Raw genomic sequence first — 21,530 nt, forward strand, 5'->3', positions numbered from 1 at the left:
GGTGCTGCAACCTTCTTGCCGGGCCATTTAATTAATATGCAAGAACAAAATAGAACGAGATGTCCCAAGACTAGGTCTTCGATTAGTAGTGCGGGAAAAATTTAAAATAACGAGCTCGAGTGGTGTTGCACCAATTTTGAGCAAAAACTGATTCGTAAAAAGAATTAGAATGTAGCTATTAAGCTAATTCTAATTGATTCCGTAAAATTGAAAATAACCACAACAAAAAAAATGTTTGATTGGTGGTTGCACCAAATCGAAGCGACCCTGCTTTGATACCAATTGTTGGATCGAGAAGCGCTAGAAGGGGGGCGGGGGTGAATAGCGCTCGTGGCTATTTCACGTTTCGGATTCGTAAAACTATCGAGTTAAAGCAGCGGAATAAAGTAAAAGACAACAAACACAGAAAGGCACTAAGGATTTACTTGGTTCGGAGCCTGTGACGACTCCTACTCCAAGGCCCGCGATCGTTGATCGCTTTTGGTATGCAACAACTATAAGCTCGAAAAGAGTACAAATTTGTTTTACAATAAGTGCAATAAAGAACTATTATACCGATGACAGAATCAAAATCTTGGAGCTTCGAGTCGTCGGGGGCTTGTAACAACACTTCAAGGCGTCTTTTGGAGCAGCATGTTATAGTAGAAGCACTTAGGAATTGTTGTCTTGACTGCTGCCTCGAGACCCCCTTTCATGCACTGTTGGAGGCGCCTCCAACACCATCCAGGCTGCCTCCAACGCGTCGAGTTAGTCGCGTGGATCAGTGCTGAAAAGTTCACCTCTTATCCTGCTTGAGGTGCCTTCATGGCCACTCCAAGGCACCTCCAAGCTCTGGTCCAAGGCACCTCCATCTCCGTCTGAGGCGCCTCCAAGCCTGCTACGCAGCCATCTCACCCTTTGCACCCGAGGCACCTCCAAGCTCCATGGAAGCGCCTTGGACACTGTTCATCCATATTGTGACTTGCTCCTTTGTTCCTACAAAATGTGTTAGTCCCAAACACATACTCTGTAAAATAAAGTTAGCACATAATAGTCATAGTAAATGAGATATTGACAGTCTTCGGACTATCTGGGGCTGACTTCGGATTTCCAACCGGAAACCCTAGGTCGATCTGACGCCTACTGTTCCCTCTGCGGGGAGCGCGCCCTCACCTACTCCACTTAGGAGGTTTACCTGATGCCAGCACGATCCTCCAGATCGACTAGACTTTTGCTTGGCACTCGATGCTTCCGGACTTTCTGCTGGACGCTCGCTTCCCGATCCGTCCAGTCTTCCACCTGGTTCGCAACACCAGGACTTTCCACCTAGGGTTACCACCCCCTAGGACTTTTGCCTGAAGCTCTCGACCCGCTAAGACTTTCCGCATAGGGTTACCACCCCCTATGACCTAGGGTTACCACCCCCTAGGGTTTTCCACCTGCCTAACCGCAGCTAGGACTTTTGCCTAAGTACACTTAGGACTTTCACCTAAGTACACTTAGGACTTTCCTGCAAGCTTATTCAAACTGTTAGATCACAAACTAACTTAACTTTGAACCCTTTGCCATTATCAAAACACGGGTTCGATCGTCGGATGCTTCCAGCACCAACAAACTCTACTTATGAGTTAATCAATTAGACAATAACAATCCTCCATGATCAAAGCACACTTAATTCCTTAACATGATCAATTAGATATTAAGCATATCCTTAATCCACCTCAATTAATCCAAAATTTACAACCAAGAACCCATTAATCCCAACCATCACTACAACAAAACTACACAAAGAAAATGGTGAAAAACGTTATGAACGACCCCAAAAAAATGTTGTCATTTAACGCATTGAGAAAGATAGGAGCACTAAAAGACAACAGTTAAAAACTATTCTCTTCACCTGAAACACAACGGTTTTTCACCGTTGTGTTTCAAGATGAACCGTTGTGTATGTGGTAAATATACAATGATTTTTGTTCTAAAATGATAATAGTTTATAACCATTGTATTTAAAGTAAAAAATACAGCGATTTTAAACCATTGTCTTTGAGCATCCATATCTTTCACAACGCGTCAATCTACAACAGTATTTTTGGATCTTTAACAATGGTTTTTACCATTTTATTTCAAGTGCATGCATGGTTTTTTTTTAGTATGAGACAACATTTTTTAACCGTCGTCGTTTGTCCATTTTAAACGTTGTCATTTCTCAACATATCATTTTAATCGTTGTCATTTTTCAACACACACTATAGAACAATAAACTGTTGTCAACAAACCATTATCAACAAGCATATATATAATAAACCATTTTCTACAAACATAAATATATCATCCCAATTTACATGATCACTTCTTATATATACAAACTTGTAGCAAAACATATATACAAACTTGTAGCAAACCATATTAACTAAAACCCTATTTAGCTAGTCACTTCTTGTCTTACAATTTGGAGGATTAAAGATTGCATTACTGTCAAGTAAACAACAACCAACAAAAATAAATTCGTACAAGTAATGATATCTTGTCACCAAAATCCTTTTGACAAATAATATTTCTGCTTTTTGATATCAAAAAGCACGTCGTGGCCTCTCCTCTGCAACGTTTATGCGTATTGTTTGACCGTCCAAGCTCTGCCTTGTTGGAGTGTATACTAAAAGCCTAGCTTTTGTAAACATTTATTTTGAAATAAAAGAATCACATTGGTCAATATCTACATTTATTTGTTGAATGTAATTGTTCAATTAATTTATGTAGTAGACAACATGGTGTGTGGTGTCACACACAGAAGATCATGTTGACGGTTCTTTATAAATTATAAATAGTTGCTCACGACTAAGATGGAAAGGAACAAACCATCGGAATAGTCGTAGTGTAATTAAGTATTAGTTTATCTTGATTAATAAATTACACTGGTACACTCTAAGTGTATTGAGTAGGACCATTTAGGTAAGTTCTTTTTGTACTGACTTAATAAAAGAACTAAACCTTAGTTATTATGAAAGTGTGTGCTCTTAATCCTAATATAATAGCAAGCACATATATTTAATATTTATTTCTTTGATTTATCAAAGGGTGAGGTTTAACTTGAAAAATCAATATGCCCGATAAGTTGGGAAATAATATTACTTATAGTGTGTGTTGTTGATTATAGAAGGAATCCGTGTTCTAGTTATCTAGGTTGAGAATGTCCCCAAGAGGAGCTCATAAGGATTGCCATGTTAAGCCCTACAGGTGGACTTAGTCCGACATGACAATGAAGTTGAGTGGTACTACTCTTGAAGCTAGAGATTAATTAAGTGAGTTGTCAGTAACTTACTTAATTAGTGGATGTTTGTTATCTTAAACACAGGGAGACTAACACACTCATGATAAGAAGGAGCCCATAATGTAATTTGGGATTTGTGCGGTAGTGCGATAATAACTCTCTAGTGGAATGAGTTATTATCGATGAACTTGAGTTGTCTGTTCAGGGCGAGCACGGGATACTCAAGCTTATCGGAAGGCCAAAACCAATTTCTACTCTAGGTCCTTGTCATAGCCTCATTATAGCCTCAAGTCCATCCAAATGTAAGGCTCTTCTTGGTGTCCAAGAAGTGGGCCGATCCAATGCTTGGTGACCAAGAAAGGGCCGACCACATGTAACGACCCAAATTTCCTCATTTTGAGCTCCAAAAATAATTCAAAAAATATTTTGAAATGCTATAGAAAAATTCTAGAGATTTTTAGAGTATTTTTATGCAATTTTTGGAGGTTGTTTGGTATTTTTACTAAACAAAGGAAGTTTCGATAAAAAATGTCCAAGCCGAGGTTTGAACCGGAAACCATGGGTTAAGCAAAGATTTGCTTAACCAATAGACCAGCCGAATATTTCTTAGAAAAACTCGAACCGAATAATATTTGAGTTATAATTTGAAACCCTAGTTAAAAGAAAAAGAGAACTTAGGTATTTGCGGAACCCGAACCTTTCTCTCCTTTCCTCACCTCACGCGAGCGTCGGCGATTCTCCTCTCGGGCGAAGACGCGGCTAGAAGCTAGGGTTCCTTCGGCGGCCAGCGAGGGTTTCTCCGAGGGGCTCTTCACGCAGTTGTGATACTCTCGTCGAGGAGGGTCGGTGAGCACAAGAGGAGGCCAGAAATCTCAAGCTGTCCGAACCCTAGAAGGCTTTCTCTTTCGGTAGTGAGCCCAAGAACGCACGGTAAGTTGCTTACTCACCTGCAGAAGAGTAGTTTTGGATTTCCCGTTGGCCTTTTCTTTCTGATTTTTGCAGCATGTTATTAAGAAGGTTTGCTTCCTTAAGTTGCTGCCACGAATTGAGGATTTAAATCCTTGTATCTTCTTGATATTTATTTTGAAACATGCTGTAAGGAATAAGTTGTAAAGGGTTAGTACACAGTTTGAGTTTTACAGAATTCGGATTTAAGTTGTGAGATTTGTTTGCTGTCGTGAGCCCTAAAGAAAGAAGAGAAGGATTGATTGAGTTTAAGCATGAAGAACAGGAGAATTGGTTTCGAGTTTTAGTTTCCTTTGTTTCGGATTGTGTTGCACAGAAATTATGGTTAGGGATTTAGCCTCTCTTTCATGCTTTCGGAACATGTAGAATTTAGGTTTGTGTTCCTTTGTTTTAATTCTGTCGAAGTATCTCAATTTGGATTCTTAAAAAATGGCAGGTATAAGTATATGTAGCAGAAATGGCATGTATATAGTATGGATTATTGAGCAACTTTTCTTTATGCTATGCGTAGTTGGAGGAATTAGATTGTGTAGATTCATTGGGTGCATGTTTTAGTACATCACTGTATTAATTTTTGTGATAACAACAGCAATTTTTGTCACGCCCCGGAGGAGTCCCTGTCCGAAGAAATTTCGGCAGCATCTCCCCTGTACGGCGGACAATCTGAAACTTTTCTATATCTCATATACCTCAGCCACAGGCGGCTGGAATAATAACAACAAATAAAAAAACAAACACCACGCAGTTTATAAAGATATTCAGCCTCTGGCTGTCACAAACACGCAGTTAATAATAGTAATCAATAACGATAGGACTCTGACTCGAAATCCACCCTACTCCACTACTCTCGTAAAGCTCAAATCCAACGAACCCACCTCTTCTGCCGTCCAGGCAGGCACGTAGTAGAATGAAATCCAATATCATATCAAAAATCCATCAAAAAGTATCACTCCATACAATATCCATAGGAAAAAATCCAAAGACAATACTAAAACAAAGTCTGATATAGAAAAAAAACCAAAATAAAACAAATAACGAACTAGTAGAGAACTGGCTCTACGTGCAGATGGGGGGCCAGCGACTGGAACTGCTCCGGACAGCCTCAACCTGAAAATATCAACAATGGAGGCGGGGTGAGTCCAACACTCAGCAGGTACAACTGATATGCATAATAAAACAAATAAAAGATAACACTAATCATGCGTACAGTCTCCTGAATACGAGAAGGAATAAATGCAACTGGAACGAAATCAGGAGATAACCGTACTAACCGGGATCAAGGTACAAAGGTAACAGGTCGTCAGACCGAAGAAAATCATAATCCTGTATGCATGTCAATCAAATGCATCCATACAAATGCAGCATATAAGTGCAGCAATCACAACAATAAAATGCAATAAATGCATATGGTGACTGCACTGGACATCACCGCTCCCGACAAGGACCGAGTGGACGGAATGCTGTCGGAGTACTCCTGTCCTCTGTCCCCAAATCATAAATGGGGGAGCTCAATGCTCTCATCTCCCGGTACACAATGACGGGGAGGATATCTCTGCCGGCTACCACGCTGAATCATCTGACCAACGGAGCCAAACAGAGTCCACCATCTGCCGGCTACCACGCTGCTACACTAAATGCCAACGGAGCCAAACAGAGCGGAACTGACTGCCGGCTACCACCCTGAGTCCTCAGACCAACGGAGCCAAACAGCAGAACCGCCACACACCTGCCTGATATAACACTAATCCATGGGTGGTGGTGGTGTGTGCAGTGTTAGAGTGTATACTAAAAGCCTAGCTTTTGGTATAAACATTTATCTAGAAATAAGAATCACATTGGTCAAATGTCTACATTTATGATAAATGTAGTTGCTCAATTAATTTATATTGTAGATAACATGGTGTGTGGTGTCACACACAGAAGATCATGTTATCGGTTCTTATAAATTATAAACAGTAGCTCACGACTAAGATGGAAAGGAACAAACCATTGGAAGGTCGTAGTGTAATTAGATGTTAGTTTATCTTAACTATATAATTACACTAGTACACTTAGAGTGTATTGAGTAGGACCATTTGAGATCGTTCTTTTTATACTGACTTTATAAAGGAACAAAGACCTCAGTTATTATGGAAGTGTGTGCTCTTAATCCTAATATAATAACAAGCACATATATTTGATATTTATTTCTTTAATTTATCAATGGGTGAGATTTAGTTCGATGAATCAATAAGCCCGATAAGTTGGGAAATGATATCACTTATAGTGTGTGTTGTTGATTATAGAAGGAAACTGTGTCCTAGTGATCTAGGTTGATAATGTCCTCAAGAGGAGCTCATAAGGATTGTCATGTTAAACCCAGAGGTGGACTTAGTCCGACATGATAATAAGGTTGAGTGGTACTACTCTTGGACTAAGAAATTAATTAAATGAGTTGTCGGTAACTCACTTAATTAGTGGACATTCGATATCTTAAACACAGGGAGACTAACACACTCATAATAAGAAGGAGCCCAAAATGTAATTTGGGATTGATGCGGTAGTTCAATAATAATTCTCTAGTGGAATGAATTATTATTGATAAAATTAAGTTGGGGGCGAACACGGGATGCTTTATTTTATCGGGAGACCAAAACCAATTCCTCCTCTCGGTCCCTATCGTAGCCTCTTATTTATAGAGTTCTATACCCACCTATACCCACCTTCTATACCCACATAATGGGGCCGGCCAAGCTAGCTTGGAGCCGACCTAGGTATAAAATTGGGTGGTGGCCCTAGCTTGAACCCAAGCTAGTGGGGGCGGCCAAATTAAATTAAAAAGGGATTTTAATTTTAGTTTTTATTATGTGGAAGAAATAATTTATTAAAGAGAATTAAAATTAAAATATCTCTTGTAAAAGATCTACAAAGATTAAAGAAAGAGATTAAATCTCTTTCCTTATTTGTAGATTGGAGAGTTATTTTATTTTCTCTTTAAAAATTATCCACATGTTGATAAAATTAAAATTATAGAAATTTCCTTTTATCAACCATGAAGAGATTTTTAAAGAGAAATTTTATTTTTAAAATTTCCGGAAACAAATTAGGAAGTTTTAATTGTTGATTAAAACTTGTCCAATTTGCTCTCCAATGATGTGGCCGGCCATTGAACTTTAATTTGGAAAATTTGTTTTATTTTTCTAAATTAAATCATGTCAAGGAAATTGAGGAAATTTTATTGTAATTAAATTTCCTAATTTGCCTAGGCCAAGGAATATAAAAGAAGGGGTGAGGGTGCCTTCATGAGATACAACCTCTATTGTTTTCTCTCCCTCTTTTCCTTGGTGTGGCCGGCCATCATCTCTCTCTCTTCCTCTTGTGGTGGCGAAACTCTCTATTGCTTGGAGGTCTTGTGGAGGCCGGATACTACTTGGAGAAGAAGAAGAAGGAGAGGAAGCTTGCATCTCTTAGAGCTTGGTTGGTGTTTTTCTTCTTCCTTGGTGGAGCTTTCTTGTTTTGGCCTAGCTAGGAGGAGAAGAAGGTGCTTGGTGGTTTCTCATCTCGGAAGATCGTTGCCCACACAACGTCCGAGGTTAGAAGAGGAATACGGTAGAAGATCAAGAGGTTTTCTACAAGGTATAACTAGTAATTTTCTTTCCGCATCATGCTAGTTATTTATGGAAATAATACCAAATACAAGAGGCTTACGTTCTAGTATTTCGAATATGTTTTTCGAAGTTGTGTTCTTTTGTTTTTTTTTTCTTGTGATTTGATTGTTCTCTTTGGTTAACCTAAAGTTATTTTAGGAAATTAAATATTAGCTTTCTATAAAAGGTTTTGTCTAGTCGGTGGTGGTTGCTCCCATATCCAAGAAGGCCATGTGCCTCGCCACGTCAGTACTGGGAACCTTTTATGGAAATTAATATTTAATGGAATTAATAACTTAAGGAGACTTGGGTCGAACGTGTTAAGTTCCGCAGGAGATCCAAGTCAAAACCTAAAAGAACAAATAGATTAAGTTTTGGATCAAACGTGTTAAGTTCCGCAGGCGATCCAAAATTTAATTTAAAAGAACACATGGTAGCTAGGAAAAGGTTCAGACCTTTGTACAAAATTTTTGTACAGTGGAACCTCTAGGTTTTCCGAGTAGCAACCAACAATTGGTATCAGAGCTAGGGTTTTGCCTCTGTGTATTTGGTATTAGTTTAATTATGCACATGTCATACATAATTTAGGCAGGATAATAGTAGGATATGCTAACTTTGTGGATGCAGGATCCAACTATTATGGCTTATAGTTTTATGTGTGTGATTGGACCCTTGGACATGTCAAGGGCATTTATATGTGTGTGCATGATTGTATTATAAAATACAGCAGGAGCTGTATTTAGTTTTATTAGGATTTTATTTTTGATCTAGATACATGTACATTCCTTTTATGGAATATAGGATCAAAATGTAAAATTCTATTTATGTCGCGGATCGAATCTTGCAAAGCGTGGAACCTTCTAAGGACCAGAGGCGCAGCGGAACTAGGAGCAAGATGGATGCGACAGCTAGACCCGGTGGCGGTGGCCAAATATGGCAGCAGCTTGGGATGACAACACACGGAGGACAACTAGAGATAAAAGTCATAATAGTTGAAAATTAGATTTTTCTATTTATTGCTTTTATATTGTGTGTGCATGTTAGTTTACAAGTTTAGTAGGCTAGCATAGTTAAAATTCCTCATTTATAAATAACTAAGTGGGAGAGGGATTTTTAAGTAAATCCCATGGTCTCCATTACTGGTTTGTAAGTGATGCAAACAAGCTTGCGCGTTGGCTCTGAGTGCCTTCCTCCATAACGGATGAGCTTGTTTATGGATCACTAGAACAGACTTCCATTTTTGGATGACTATAGGAAGTTAATTAAGAGCGTGTGATCTTCCCCAACGGAAGGGGCATAATCTTATTAATGGACTTAGTGTCAAGTAATGGTATACACTTAGATACATTTAATAGTATCCTCCCCATCGGAGTCACTGCTATTATTTGTGTGACCAAATGAAACCAACTATTAATTTGTCATAAAACTAGGTTGACAAGATAATAAAATTAAAGGGTTAAAACCCCTCTTACAAATGATTGATTTTGTATACGTCCACACTAACGTAGCATACAAAATTAACGGTGTTTGAGATAATTTTATTTGTCATAAAGTTAGGTTGACAAGATAATAAAATTAAAGGGTTAAAACCCCTCTTACAAATGATTGATTTTGTATACGTCCACACTAACGTGGCATACAAAATTAACGGTGTTTGAGATAATTTTATTTGTCATAAAGTTACGTTGACAAGATAGTTAATGGGTAAACCCTCCTCTTACAAATGTTGATTTTGTATACGTCCACACTAACGTGGCATGCAAAATTCACGGTGTTTTGAGGTGTTGGTAAATTTAAATAGTATTGTTAGAGGAATCAATATTATTTTAAATTTAGAGTCTTGACCAAATATTTGATAGACCAACTATTAATTTTATTCGTCATAAAGTAAGGTTGACGAGATAATAAAATTAAATAAAATTTTCTCTTTGAATTTGTATACGTGACATACAAAATTCATGGGGATTTTTAAGGAGTTGGTCTTAACCAAATATTTTTGTGATTCTTAGGAAGATGGTCAATCCCTAGCTGATATACTTTAGGATAGACTTAGTGGTCCCAATTATAATTGATTGGAAATAGAATTTGGACATTAAGGTAGACTGTCTTCTTAGAACTAAGAACAATATAGGTGTATTTTATTCATTAGTTGATACATGTTTAGTGGAGTTATCTACCGGTACCTGGTGTGTAGATATGGGAGCCACTGATCATGTCTGCAATTCATTGAAACCCGACAACTAAATGAAAATAAAAAACACCGTCCACATGGGCACTACTGCAAAAGTAGCAGCTGTTGCAGTGGGAGAGGTTTATTCTCTAATAGGAATAAAATTTGGATTATTAGGAATTGTCTTTACATACTAAGTTTAGAAAGAACCTGATTTCAGTTTCTAAACCATTATAGAATAGATATTGTGTCTATTTTGATAACAAAGTTGTTATCAAGAAAAATAGGCAAGTTATCTATTCTGGTATGTTGGTTGACTATTTATAATCCAATAACTCCCATGATGCAACAAATGGAAATTAATAACACATCTTCTAACTTAAGAGAAAGCAACCTTCGAAAAGGAACCAATTATATCTTTGACATCTAAGGCTAGGTTATATTAACTTAAGTAGGATTCATTGGTAGTTGATGAACTTTTGGGTTCATTAGTAGTGGAAATCTTTCCAACCTGCGAGTCTTACTTGGAAGGAAAATAACCAAGAAGCTTTTAATTCCAAGGGGTATGGAGTCAAAGATATGTTGAAATCGGTTCATTCTGATTTGTATGATCCTATGACTATCCAGACAAGAGGTAGTATTGAATATTTCATCTATTTTATAGACAACTATTCAAGATACAAATAAATTTACTTAATGTACCGCAAGACTAAGTACTTTGATTAGTTCAAAGAGTACAAGGCTGATGCGGAGAAATGTTAAAGTAAATATCACTATGGTAAGATCGTAGTGGCAAGTACCTCTTGGGAGAATTTAGGAGTCACTTATCAAAAGTAGGGATTCAATCCCAACTAACTGCACCTGGTACACCCCAACAGAATGGTGTAGTAGAAAGAAGGTAAAGGACTCTTATGAAATAATTAGATAGATGATGAGTTATTTAGAAAATTACCAAATTTGTTTTAAGGATAAACTCTGGAAACGAAAGTGAACATAGTACCTTCCAAGTTAGAACTCTCTACTCATATAGAATTGTTGAATAGGTGAAAACCTATTTTGAAGCATATTCGGATTCGGGTAGTCCAGCACATATATTAAAGAGAGACAATGATAAGTTGGATAGGAGTTCACTTGTTTGTAAGTTATCCTAGATAAACAAAAGTAAGTTTATAGTCTTAAAAATCAGAAGGTCATTGTTAGCATCAATGACTAATTTTTTTTTTAGAAAAGGACTATATAATGAACCACGTGCTCATAAGTAAATTTGTTCTTAAGGAAATAATAAAGGACATGTCTAACCTAGTACCAACTGTACAAGATGAGATACCACAAGAAAACTGCAACATGTATCACAAATTGATACACAATTACAGAAAGTGTCTTATTGTAGTGGGAGGGTTGTTATGCAACCTAAATAGGTTCATGTTTTGGGAGAGTTTTTGGACTCGATCCCTGGAGGGCATGAACCTGATCTCCGGTCATATGATGAAGCACTCCAAGATAAAGATGCAGCATCTTGGCAAAGAGTAATGAATAAAAGAATTAGAATATATGTAAAATCTAGAAGCTTGTAGAATCACCAAATGGTGTAAAAGTCGTTGGGTATAAAAAGGTCTATAATAGGAAAAGAGGGATAGACAGGAAGGTAGTAACTTTCAAAGCAAGGCTTGATGAAAAAGGAAACTTTTTCACTGGTAGTCATGCTTAAGTCTATCCGGATTCTTTTATCTATTTGGCAAGAGGATGTCAAGACAGCATTCCTTTATGGAAGTTTTGAAGAAAGCATCCATAAAAAGCAACCAGAAGGGTTCATTGCAAAGGGCTAAGAGCATCTTGTGTGTAAGCTCAATCAGTCTATGGACTGAGGCAAAGCTTCAAGGTCTTGGAACATCCGGTTTATCAAAGTAATTCAGATCTATGGATTTAGTAACCGGATAAGTCTTGTGTATACAAAAGATATGATGGAAACGTGGTGGTATTTCTTGTACTATACTTAGATAATATTTTTGGTAGTTGGAAACAATATCAAAATGTTGTCAGAAGTAAGGGTATGGTTGTCCAAATAATTCGATATAAAGGACTTGGGAGAATGTATATATTCTTGAGATCAAAGTAATAAGGGATCGCAAGAAAAGAATATTTTACTTATCCCAAGCTTCATACATCGGAAAAATCCTTGCTTGTTTTAAGCATACAAAACTCCAAGAAAGGTTTCTTACCTTTTCAGGATAGAGTAACTTTATCTAAAGATATGTCTCTGTAGACATCAAAGGAGATAAAGGAAATAAAGGCGATTCTTTATGCTGTTGGAAGCCTAATGTATGCTATGCACGAGATCAGAAATATGTTTTGCCAAGGGCATAGTTAGCAGATATCAAAGTAACCCTGGACAAGGACAGTGGACTACAGTAAAGCATATATTGTAGTACCTTAGAGGCACTAGAGATTATATGCTAGCTTACAAGGCAGTTAATTTAGTCCTTGTGGGTTGCATGGATTTTGACTTCCAATCGGATAGGGACAATAATAAGTCGACCTCGGGATTTTGTGTTTACTTTAGGAGGTAAAGTCATAACTATGGAAGAGTGATAAGCATAGGTGTTTTTCTGGACTCCACCATAGAAGCTTAGTATATGGCAAGCCTCTGAGGTAGCCATAAAAGCTGAATGACTCAATAACCTCAAGATAGACTTAGATATGATTTCTAGTTTGTCCAAAGATTATTACAATTTATTGTAATAATATTGGTGCAGTAGCAAACTCGAAGAAACCATAAGTCTATAAAGGCAAGTAAACACAATAGAGCGCAAGTACCACCCAATACGAGAAATCGTATAAACGAGGAGAAGTTGTTGCTACCTAGATTGCATCAGGTGATGACCTATAGATCCTTCCACCGAGGTCCTTAAGGCAAGAGCTTTTGATGGACATGTTGAAGGGTTAGGAATCAGATGTATGGTAGCAAATATAGCAGCTTAGTCTTTTAGTATAAGTGGGAGATTGTTAGAGTGTATACTAAAAGCCTAGCTTTTGGTATAAACATTTATCTAGAAATAAGAATCACATTGGTCAAATGTCTACATTTATGATAAATGTAGTTGCTCAATTAATTTATATTGTAGATAACATGGTGTGTGGTGTCACACACAGAAGATCATGTTATCGGTTCCTTATAAATTATAAACAGTAGCTCACGACTAAGATGGAAAGGAACAAACCATTGGAAGGTCGTAGTGTAATTAGATGTTAGTTTATCTTAACTATATAATTACACTAGTACACTTAGAGTGTATTGAGTAGGACCATTTGAGGTCGTTCTTTTTATACTGACTTTATAAAGGAACAAAGACCTCAGTTATTATGGAAGTGTGTGCTCTTAATCCTAATATAATAACAAGCACATATATTTGATATTTATTTCTTTAATTTATCAATGGGTGAGATTTAGTTCGATGAATCAATAAGCCCGATAAGTTGGGAAATGATATCACTTATAGTGTGTGTTGTTGATTATAGAAGGAAACTGTGTCCTAGTGATACTAGGTTGATAATGTCCTCAAGAGGAGCTCATAAGGATTGTCATGTTAAACCTGCAGGTGGACTTAGTCCGACATGATAATAAGGTTGAGTGGTACTACTCTTGGACTAAGAAATTAATTAAATGAGTTGTCAGTAACTCACTTAATTAGTGGACATTCGATATCTTAAACACAGGAGACTAACACACTCATAATAAGAAGGAGCCCAAAATGTAATTTGGGATTGGTGCGGTAGTTCAATAATAATTCTCTAGTGGAATGAATTATTATTGATAAAATTAAGTTGTGTGTTCGGGGCGAACACGGGATGCTTAATTTTATCGGGAGACCAAAACCAATTCCTCCTCTCGGTCCCTATCGTAGCCTCTTATTTATAGAGTTCTATACCCACCTATACCCACCTTCTATACCCACATTATGGGGCCGGCCAAGCAAAAAGGCTGAGCCAAGTTAGGTGGCCGGCCCTAGCTTGAACCCAAGCTAGTGGGGGCCGGCCAAATTAAATTAAAAAGGGATTTTAATTTTAATTTTTATTATGTGGAAGAAATAATTTATTAAAGAGAATTAAAATTAAAATATCTCTCTTGTAAAAGATCTATAAAAGATTAAAGAAAGAGATTAAATCTCTTTCCTTATTTGTAGATTGAAGAGTTATTTTATTTTCTCTTTAAAAATTATCCACATGTTGATAAAATTAAAATTATAGAAATTTCCTTTTATCAACCATGAAGAGATTTTTAAAGAGAAATTTTATTTTTAAAATTTCCGGAAACAAATTAGGAAGTTTTAATTGTTGATTAAAACTTGTCCAATTTGCTCTCCAATGATGTGGCCGGCCATTGAACTTTAATTTGGAAAATTTGTTTTATTTTTCTAAATTAAATCATGTCAAGGAAATTGAGGAAATTTTATTGTAATTAAATTTCCTAATTTGCCTAGGCCAAGGAATATAAAAGAAGGGGTGAGGGTGCCTTCATGAGATACAACCTCTATTGTTTTCTCTCCCTCTTTTCCTTGGTGTTGTGGCCGGCCATCATCTCTTCTCTTCTTCCTCTTTGTGGTGGCTGAAACTCTCTATTGCTTGGAGGTCTTGTGGAGGCCGGATACTACTTGGAGAAGAAGAAGAAGAAGGAGAGGAAGCTTGCATCTCTTAGAGCTTGGTTGGTGTTTCTTCTTCCTTGGTGGAGCTTTCTTGTTTTGGCCGAACCTAGCTAGGAGGAGAAGAAGGTGCTTGGTGGTTTCTCATCTCGGAAGATCGTTGCCCACACAACGTCCGAGGTTAGAAGAGGAATACGGTAGAAGATCAAGAGGTTTTTCTACAAGGTATAACTAGTAATTTTTCTTTCCGCATCATGCTAGTTATTTATGGAAATAATACCAAATACAAGAGGCTTACGTTCTAGTATTTCGAATATGTTTTTCGAAGTTGTGTTCTTTTGTTTTCTTTCCTTGTGATTTGATTGTTCTCTTTGGTTAACCTAAAGTTATTTTAGGAAATTAAATATTAGCTTTCTATTAAAGGTTTTGTCTAGTCGGTGGTGGTTGCTCCCATATCCAAGAAGGCCATGTGTCTCGCCACGTCAGTACTGGGAACCTTTTATGGAAATTAATATTTAATGGAATTAATAACTTAAGGAGACTTGGGTCGAACGTGTTAAGTTCCGCAGGAGATCCAAGTCAAAACCTAAAAGAACAAATAGATTAAGTTTTGGATCAAACGTGTTAAGTTCCGCAGGCGATCCAAAATTTAATTTAAAAGAACACATGGTAGCTAGGAAAAGGTTCAGACCTTTGTACAAAATTTTTGTACAGTGGAACCTCTAGGTTTTCCGAGTAGCAACCATAGTGGCGATGGGCTCAACCATAGTGGAGCCGACAATCGCACAGCATGCAAACATGATGCATGATACTAAGCATGGCAATCTCATGAATAGCATAGAAAGATCCATACATAAATAAAAGGTGTACCACAAGTCAATGTATCAGATGGAAGGTACACAAACAGATAAGGTATCAAATAAACCCTAGGTCCTGAACATGATGTATCATAGGGTTGGGTCACTACCAAAAGCATGTATGGTCAGGTCAATAACAACATGCAGTGCATAATAAATAAACAAACATCCTGTAACAGATCATGTAGTGACCAACCGAATAAAAATGATAACACAATCATTGCTATATGTTAAATACTTTATTATGCATATCAAAAGACAAAAGTCAAAGTACCCGCCTCCAATAGAAAAGGATCGTATCCAAAACAGATCCCCCGTCAAGACACTGTCTCGAGTCAATATCCTGTATTAAATCGTACAGTTTAGCTAAATTTAATTATAACTAAATAGCTAAACCAAACTATTTTTCTTCAGGAACCCTAATTGAATTTAACTCAAAAATCAATTAGGATTAGCTTCATTAACCCTAACCATTCTACTATTCGATTTCCTTAAAACCTACACATGAATCCAAGTTAACAATTTTTGCTAACAAAACTAACAATCATCTACTACGAAGGTTAAAACCCTAACCTTACCTCAAGTTCCACAGCTTATTCGAGAACAAGAAAATGCTGGAATTAAAGAGTTACTGCCCAACTAAGGTTGATTGCTGCTGGTAAAAGGGAATACTGAATGGTTGCTGCCGAAACCAGGAACTCCCCACAGTACACAATTCCCGCTTGAAATTTTCCCCTACAGTTCAGTGTAAGGTGAGACCAAGCTAGTGATCAGGAATGCATCAACCTAATCATCTTACCTCTTCCTTTCCACTGGTCGGAGGTGATCAAGGATCCGGCTACTATGCTAAGGCATGGCTCAAGAACAAGGAGTCGACGGCTCTGCTCTGCCGGAAGAGAGGAAAGGATGGGAAACAGCAACTTGACTGGCGTCGACAATTAACAGATGGGAAGAGGGCTCGGCAGTGGAGAATCGGCTGATCAAGAGAGGGCTTGATACTCCCTCTTCCGGCCAAAACTCGCTGACAAAAAGGGGCGGCGATCTGAGTCCTCCACGGCGAGAGGCGACGGCTATGATCGGTGTCGACTAGGGCACCAGGGGGTTTTGCGGCGTTGCTCCGTGCGTCTCCGGTGGCAAGGCTAGGGCAGAGGAGGGCTTCGGCTCGGGTAGGAGAAGAAAGAAGAGGAAGTGGCCGAGGGGTTGTAAGCTCGAGAAGAAGAGAACCGCTGGGCCGGCGGTTAGGGCACGGAGATGAGAGGAAGGCGGCGTCGGGCTCGGGTGCGAGGAGGGGGAAGAAACGAAGGATTTAAAGAGAAAAAAAAAAGGAAAAAGGAAAAGAAAAATAAAACTTTTCCTTATTAAAACTGGGTAGCCTAAACAGGCTTTTCCGGACCCCGTTTTTATCCCCGTCAACTCATCCGTACGAGCTCCGAAAAATTCCCGAAAAATCTCCAAAAATTCCAGAAAATTCCCTTATTAATAATTGCCTATTTTTTTCGGTATTTTACATTCTCCCCCACTAATAAAAAATTTGGTCCCCAAATTTCGTTATCTACCATCAGCAAGTACTAACAACAGATATAAAGTATAAATGCTGAACGGTAAATTAAATCACATACCTCAAGTGAAAAGATGGGGATATCGAGCTCGGATCATATCCTCGAGCTCCCAAGTAGCCTCCTCGTCCGAATGATGCTGCCATCCGACTTTAACCAGCCGGATAGTCTTGTTCCGCAACTGACGCTCTTTCCGGTCGAGAATCCGTACCGGAACCTCCTCATATGTAATGTCAGGCTGAACTGGAACTGGAATATCTACCAGCACATGTGTCGGATCAGGCACGTATCTCCTCAGCATCGATACGTGAAATACATCGTGAACGCCTCGAGGGACGGTGGTAGTGCTACCGCCTCCGATCCACCCAAGATCTCGAAGGACCAATATATCATGAGCTAACACCTCGATGCCAAATCTCTTCACCCTTTCGTGGGTGAAACTCAGAAATACATGGTCACCAACAGAGAACTCTAGTGGTCTCGCCTCCGATCGGCAGAACTTTTCGGCGATCCTCGCCTCGACATCCTCCGTCCGATAATACGAACCAACTCAGCATCCCGCTGAACTCTATGAGGTCCCAACAACTGGGCCTCTCCCACTCCCAGAGGGACGGTGTCCGACAAGGTCTACCATACAACGCCTCAAACGGTGCCATCCGAATAGCCGAATGAAAGCCGTTGTTGTAAGCAAACTCTACTTAGCAGATGGTCCTCCCAACTGCCTCCAAAATCCATAACACATGATCTCGCAAGTACTCAAGAGTCCGAATAGTCCGCCCGATCGTCCATCTGCATGGATGGAAAGTCATACTAAGTCGGAGTTGTGTGCCCAAGGCCTGCTACTGCCAGAAACGAGATGTGAACCGTGGATCTCTATCCGAAATAATACTCAACGGAACACCATGTAGTCCGATGATCTCTCGACAATACAGATCCGCCAATCGATCCAGGGGAAGAAGTGCATGGATTTGGTTAATCGATCAACGATTACCCAAATCGCATCGTGACCTCGTCGTGTCCTCGCAACCCTACCACAAAGTCCATGGTAATGTGATCCCACTTCCACTCGGGAATAGGAATCCGCTGAAGTAATCCTGCGGTCTCGATGCTCGGCCTTCACTTGCTGACATATAAGACATCTAGCTATGAACCGCGATGTCTTTCTTCATGCCGCTCCACCGGAGGAACGCCTCAAGTCTCGATACATACGGGTCCCGCCGATGGATCGCAAATCGGGAGCGGTGTGCCTCAGTAGCTCTCTGTAAGACCGGATGAGACCGAGGTACGCATAATCCCTCGAAGTATATAACACCTCCTCGTCTCGTAAACTCTGGCCCGCTCGAAGCTATCTCGATTGCTAATGAACCGCAAATGCTTATCACCACCGAGCTCTTGGATCTTCGCCCGATCGACGATCGAGCAACCATGGTAACCGAATACCCGCCTGTAGATCCCTCTCCTCCAAGTCTAACTCAAAAAACTCAATCAAGTCCGTGGATCAAGTCCGGCAAGCCAAAGTCGCCTGGACTTCGCCGAAAGTATTCGCAACCACATTAGCTTTCCTCGGTGGTAGCTAATGGTACAATCGTAGTCCTTCGAAACTCCATCCATCTCCTCCGTCGGAGATTAAGCTCCTTCCGAGTGAAAATATATTTGAGACTCTTATGATCGAAGAATCTCAAATGTGATACCGTATAAATGATGTCGCCATAACTTCAGAGCAAAAATGATGGCGGCTAACTCCAAATCATGACTGGTAGTTCTTCTCATGCTCCTTCAACGACAAGAAGCATAAGAGACTACTCACAGGTCGCACGTAATGCCCAAACCTCAAGAGACGCTGTAAAGTACAACCGTCCTTCCGTAAGGTAAAACCAAAACCGAGCCGACACTAATCTCCGCTCACCCGAAAGCCGGTCTCGCAATCCTCGCCCACGAAACTTCACGCCTTTCCGGTAAGGCGTGTCACGCATAGCAATACGCTGAAACCCTCGACAAAACGTCGGTAATACCCGCCAATCCCGAAAATCGAGGATCTCGAATCGACTTCTGCCCCAATCGGTGACCTCGATCTTCGAGGATCAATGAAATACCTCTACTAGAAACCACGTGTCCCGGAAAACCGATCGAGGATAGCCGAACACACACTTGCTGAACTTCGACAAACTGATGTCGTCAAGAATCTCCAAGACTATGCGAAGATCCGTGCGTGCTCCTCCTCGGAATGAGAGTAGACCAATATGTCATCAATAAAACGATAACAAACTGATCCGGATACTCGAAATATGCGGTTCATCAAGTCCATAAACACCGCTGAGCATTGGTAAGCCCAAATGGCATTACCAAAAACTCATAATGACCAGATCAGTACGGAAAGCATCTTCAATATCCGAGTCTCGACTCTTAGCTGATGATATCCGGATCACAGATCAATCTTAGAATACACCGATGTACCTCTGAGTCAAAACCTCGATCCGTGGTAAGGGATATTTATTTCTAACGGTCACTGCATGCTGTCTCTAGTCAATACATAACCTCATAGTGCCGTCCTTTTTCTTGACAAATAATACCGGAGAACCCCATGGGAAACACTAGGCGAATAAATCCTCGCCTAAAGCTCCGGAGTTGAACCTTCACTGTTCAACTCTTTGGTGCCATAATATGGAGCTTTAGATGTCGGTAGTTCCGGAATTAACTCAATAGCGAACTCCACCGCCTTCGGGAGGCAAACCGGCAGCCCGAAATACATCTTGGTACTCCCGGACTACGAACGCTCGAGAGCTACGAATCATTCCCGAGTATCGATCAAAGATAACAAAACCCCGACCATGTGACAAAGAACCTCTCGAGCTCAGATCGCTGAAATGATCGATAAGCCGCCGCCTCGATGCGGTGAAATCCCACGAGGTTGATTCGGAGGCCGGTGACCACCCTCGTCTCGGCAATCAACTGTGGCATGATATGCGACAACAATCCATGCCAAGAATAATATCAAAATCGACCATTTCTAATACTAAAAGATCCATCGTAAGTATTAGGTTGCCAAAATCTAACGGGCAACCTCGGACCTCTGGGTGACATCCAATGAATCATCGGACGGTAGGGAGACGGTCAAACCGGGTCCGAGAGTGGGTAATCTACCAACCTCCCGCATAAAAGTGCGAGATATAAATGAATGCGAGCTACCGGTATCTATCAGTATATCCGCAGATAAGGCATAAATAGAAATCATACCGCGGAAAACGGATCCGTCGGCTCGCACATCCTCCCTGGTCATCGCATGAACACATCCATCACGGAGGAGGAGGAGGTATCGCCACGGCCGGGCCGCGGTAAGCTCGCCATCGAGGCTGGCCGGATATCGCGCTGCAGAAGACCGAGAGGACGGCGATCGATACTATGTACTGGCGACCGAGTCTGCATCGACCTATAGGCCGAGGTCGATCCGACACGCCTCGCGTCGGATAATAAAGTCCCGGAACAGAACTCGGGGTGCTATGGAAGCACTAGAGTACTCCCGCCAAGCATGCCAAATGCCGCCGCCGCAGTGAAGCACTCGCCGACCATGTAAAGGTTGGGCCTGCCTCCTCGATAAGTTCCGATGACCGGACTGTCCTCCATGATCGACCCTCCGAAGCCATATGCCGAGTCTTCGCGGACAATCTCGACTGGTGTCAGCTTGCAATGAAAGCAACCGACGCCCCTGAGAACAGTTAAGTGACATGATCTCGGATCCACATCTCAAACAATAATGTCGCGGGGTTGTTTCCTGAGAAGACCGAAATGTCCCGATGAAGACCGCCTCGATTTCGAGGTTTACGTGATACCCCGGATGTACCGATCGATCGACTACGCTGCCGTGGTGTAGTCCGAGGTCGCCGGCTCGCCCGGATGTCCGACTACCGCTTCTTTTCTTATCCGAAAACTCTCTGAGACTCAATAATGAGGGCTCTATCCAACATCTCCGCATAAGATGTGATACCAAGACCGACAAGTCTTAGATGCAAATGTCCATCCACTCGAATGAACTGTCAGATACGTGAACTGCCCTCGAACTAGCTCGACAAAACTTGGCCAACTCAAACTCGCATTATACTCAACATCGTCCGATTATTCTGTCAGAACTCAAGAAATCCCGGCGAGCCATCCGATAAGCTCAGGAAAGAAACGCTCTCAAAAGCCTCTCGAATCGCCCAAGTGATATTCTCGCTCACCGATGATAGACCGGTAAGCCACCAAGTATCGGCCGCCTCGTAAGTGAAAAGGCCACCGCTTTCTCCCACTCGAGCAAGCAATATAAAGAAAGTCCGCCCATAGTCTCAATCCAAGACAAAGCCACACTCGGATCTCTCCTCGGAAGAGTGTGAATCGACTCTTCATCGATTCGCCACATCGAATCCCGCTCGTGCCAATATCGATGAGGTGTGTCGAACTACCGGACGGACGGAAACACTGGGCACGGTGGTACCGC

The 21,530-nt window shown here is 40.4% G+C and overlaps 1 pseudogene; it reads right to left on the reverse strand.

The window, feature by feature from the left end:
- Positions 1 to 20,680, reverse strand: part of LOC122019581 — a 98,295-nt pseudogene extending 77,615 nt beyond the window's left edge.
- Between the last annotated feature and the right edge of the window lie 850 nt (positions 20,681 to 21,530).

The sequence above is a fragment of the Zingiber officinale genome, chromosome 9A, assembly GCF_018446385.1.
Source record: "Zingiber officinale cultivar Zhangliang chromosome 9A, Zo_v1.1, whole genome shotgun sequence".
Lineage (NCBI taxonomy): Eukaryota > Viridiplantae > Streptophyta > Magnoliopsida > Zingiberales > Zingiberaceae > Zingiber > Zingiber officinale.